Below are 4,373 nucleotides of genomic sequence, written 5' to 3'. Positions count from 1 at the left end.
TAGTAAAGCATACTAATCAAACATTAAACTTTTATCAGTCCTAACCAAAAGGTTTTGGAAATAATACAAACTAAAACATTAGACCATTCAAATATTTTTAAATCATTACTGAACTTTTTAAGTCCTTAAAAAAATAAAATAATACTATTACAAAGTGAAAAAATACAAATGTAAAGAATTAGAAGTTAGAAGTTTCTCACCTGCAGCCACAGAGGAAGAGAGAACCAATGTTGCCAGGCAGCAGATGAAGCAGCATCCTGTCACCGAACACCAACCCCTAAATGTAAGTTTAAGCACTCACCACAGTCTAACACTTGGTCAACTAGAATGCCACAAACAACCATAGCAGCCATTTTCTTTATGTGAATAGAATTGCAATTATATTCAAAAAGATCTAAGTGTATTAGGGAAAATAGGCTAAAAAAAGTCAGGATATGAAAACGGACATTGGTTCGCTTTTAGACTCTTCCTGGAAGTCTTTTTTTCCCACTTACCATCTTCTCTCTCTAGAGTTTAGGATAAAGCTATATCCAGACTTAAGCTTCATCGAGTGTAAAAAAAAAAGATAATTGAGCTGTAGAAAGGTCAGGAAAATGTTGAAATAGTAAAATTGATGATATCATCTGTGAAAATCATAGAGTCAGCACTTGAATCTATTTTTTTTTTTACATTTTAATGTTATAATAAAATACACATTAGTTTTAGTCCGTAGGTTTTTCACACTTTGCTGCCTTGGTGGTTGTAGTGTTAACAGGGACTATATACTATGTTCTCACATTGGCCGCTGTCTCAGTGATGAAAGGACTTTGCTGCGATGTAACAATCCACACTTTTAAACGGTGAAAAGATCATTAAAAATGAGGTTTTTATTTCCCCTAAAAGCTTTTTGTAGTTTTAAAACCCAAAATATTTCTGGAGCTTGAAGTTACTACAGCGTTTAAAAAAAAAAAAAAGAAAATGGATTGTTTTTAAAGATGGGAAGCATTTTGGAAAACAACAGTTGTAGAACCACCAGCGTTTCACGGATGGATAGTTTTAATGTAATTGTTGCTGGAGGAATTTTTCTGCAGGAAATTGGGGCAATACAAACTCATCTAAGACCAAAAATTCACCAACTTTAACAAATTTTGCTCCCACCCAAATAGAACAAATGATCTGCACACAAAAAAGTGTTTTACCATCTCATTATTGATTGAACAAACACAACACATTCTGTTAAGAAAAGAGACAAACACAATAAAAACATTTCTTTATATTTCTTTATTTACTTTTGATTGTTATCTTCAATAGATTTGGGCTTTAGGCTAGCCAATTGAGAACCACATTTAAAGCAAAAGTCCAGTAAACAGTCATTTGTAAACCCATCTGTACTTCTTGTGGAGAATTTGTCTTTTTTTTGCTGCACTAAATTAATTTTGCCGCCCTCTGCTGGATGTTTGTGGCATCTCAGCAAAACACACAAAAAGAGTGTGAAGAAAAACTAACACCTTTCTCAATTTCTCCAGCAGGTGGCAGTAAAACAAACAAAAAAATGAGCTTTCATTTATCAGAAGAGTCTGTGATGTGATACTCTGAGTTAAGCTTCCTGGACCTGCTGGAAAAGAAGAAGAAATTACATTTTAATCAATTATTTTATATAAATAACTCAAATTTGTTAGTGTTTTTAGAGGTTGAAACTTCACCTAGAATGTCAGAGAAGCTTAGTTAAGAATTGACTTAAAATTATTGTTCATAGCCACAATTTAACTTAGCATTACTTACCTTTTGTCGACTCTTATCATCCTCCTTATGGTATCTCATAGATGTGGCTTTGTCTCTCAACTTCTGCAAGGATTTATGGTTGTGTCCATCAGTACAGGTAGAGACCTGAAGAGCTTTTTTTTAACCAAATATGACCGTTTATATCATATTTGGTACAAGCATTTTAGCATTTCATTAGCATGATCCAAACTTTCCTTAGAAACCCATTGATTTGGGTTAGGGTTAGCCTCTTGCATTTTTAAGTGACTCCATTGCTGAATCTGACAGCCCAATTATGTTTTTGTCCCACATCTTGTTGAAAATAATTTACTTTGCAATAATCTAACGTAGGGCTGCGAGGTGGCGCAGTGGTTAGCGCTCTCGCCTCACAGCGAGAAGGCCCCGGTTCGACTCCCGGCTGGGACCTTTCTGTGTGGAGTTTGCATGTTCTCCCCGTGCATGCGTGGGTTTTCACCGGGGACTCCGGCTTCCTCCCACCGTCCAAAAACATGCTTCATAGGTTCATTGGTGACTCTAAATTGTCCCTAGGTGTGAATGTGAGAGTGCCTGTGTGTGTGATTGAGGCCCTGAGACAGACTGGCAACCTGTCCAGGGTGTACCCCGCCTTCGCCCTTCAGTAGCCGGGATAGGCTCCGGCACCCCCGCGACCCCGAAAGGGAAGAAGCGGTCAGGAAGATGGATGGATGGATGGATAATCTAACGTAATCTCAGAGTTAAGAAATATTTGGGATTATTTTTTAAGAAAAGCACTTAACTCCATTAGATAAAAACAGCCACATCGAGCTGAGATTGTCCTTAAAATCCAAAAAATAATCACATTTGTATTTCTTTAGAAATTTATTGTATGCACTGACTTTACCTCTTCTTTTCAATCCACATTGTCTCCAGATGAAGAAAGTGCTGTTGATGACTGCCAGAAGAACGAGGATACCTCCTCTTATCCGCAAAGAAGAAGAAATGTCTAAAAGTGAAATGAAACAGATTTTAAGAGAGAATAACAAGCAAAAGCAAATAGAAATAAAAGTTATTGCACTAAAATTCTTTAAGTTTTTTTTTTTTTGAGGGGGTTAGTGGACCAATTCATCAGAAGTGAACTTATTAACTCCTGAAATGATCAGTTAAATCACAATTTTATGCTAAATGCAAAATATTGTCCTCCTACATGGGTTTGGTAGTGGCCTCCCTGATGTCAAAGGTGGCGTTACCCATGTGGTTATTTTGAGAACTGGAGTCATGCTCCTCCAGTTTTCTGTGAGGAATCAAGAAACAGCCGTATAAAAGATTGTTTTTCCCATCATAACCTACCTGGATTTGCTTTGCAGTTTCGGGATTGCAGTTATGGGATTATTATAGTTTCTTGGGGAATATTTTTAGATTTTGAAAATCGCCTATTAAAAATACCAAAATGTATGAATGGAATTTACTCTTTCTTTAGGGTTAGAATAAAATATATATAATTTGAATATGCTCTTATGTAATAAGAGTTAATAACAACAATAAAAAAGTAGGAAAAACATACTTTCTTTTTAGATTACAATCAGAATTGTCTTTGCCTTCCAACGCTTCCTTCAGGGGTCATCACAGTGAATCATCTGTATCAATCTAATCCTGTCCTCTCCATCCTAAATAATCAAGCCTTATTTTAGTCCAAATATATTTAATTTGACTTTATGTTGGATGCTGTTCCTGACAACTTCCTGCATTCATCTGGACTTGTGAGCAGCATGCTTAAACATTGGATGGTGCTCCCTCTTGGTTGCATTAAAGATAATAGAAATTAATAAAACTGGCAGAGAAGACAAGCGGGAAATGAAGTCACTCATTATGATCTCCGATCTGAAAAAGAAGAAGGATGCGAGTAATTTAAAGTGGAGAATAACTGTACATTTTATCTTGTGTTTAGATATATTTTAGTCTGTTTATGCAACCTGCTCATAAACTCATCAAAAAATCAGGAGTTTTGAGTAAAAATTATAAACAAATTAAGACATTTGCTTTGATTTATTCAAACATCTAGAACTAATTAAACCCAAATTGAGTTATCTCTCTGCATGTGAAATATTTTGGAATTTTCTATTTTTCATCAATTATTATAATCATTATTATTATTATTTATAAATACCTATTTATATTTGTTGTCAGTGGAAAATAACATTTGACACACGTAAATATTTTTATTGTCTTTTTTATATGAAGCCTTTTTAATTTTTTTATATATATATATATATTATTTAAATAAAATAATTTTTTTAAGTGTTAAAACTGAAAAATGTATATACACAATAAAATAAAATAAATACATTTAAACAACGCCTCGATCCACGTGAGCTCAGAAAAATAGTTTTTATGGGCAAATTCGTGATTGGTCGCTATGATTATCTATCGTGATTTTTAGTGGTTTGAGCGCCTGTCAATCAAAAAAGTAGCATTTGATTGGTCAGAATCTTCTTTGAAGGAGTGTCCTCTCATGTCAATATGGCAATAGGATATCCACCTACCCAATTGTAGTCTTTCACTTATTTGATTGGTCAACTGTATTGTCAATCATACGTTTCTAGCTTCTCATTGGTTAATCTTCTCAAAGTAGGCGTAGACCTACCAGAAACAGTGTT

The 4,373-nt window shown here is 34.6% G+C and overlaps 1 long non-coding RNA gene across 1 annotated transcript; it reads right to left on the bottom strand.

Moving 5' to 3' along the window:
- Window positions 1–656: 656 nt before the first annotated feature.
- On the bottom strand, window positions 657–3,756 carry LOC112138315. The gene is made up of 3 exons (XR_004947538.1): window positions 2,621–3,756; window positions 1,762–1,824; window positions 657–1,594 (listed from the first exon to the last, which is right to left on the bottom strand). It is a non-coding gene; the product is annotated as an uncharacterized LOC112138315 (long non-coding RNA).
- Window positions 3,757–4,373: the final 617 nt, after the last annotated feature.

Source organism: Oryzias melastigma, unplaced genomic scaffold (genome assembly GCF_002922805.2).
Source record: "Oryzias melastigma strain HK-1 unplaced genomic scaffold, ASM292280v2 sc00764, whole genome shotgun sequence".
NCBI lineage: Eukaryota > Metazoa > Chordata > Actinopteri > Beloniformes > Adrianichthyidae > Oryzias > Oryzias melastigma.
This window is presented reverse-complemented; position numbering and strand designations above follow the sequence as displayed.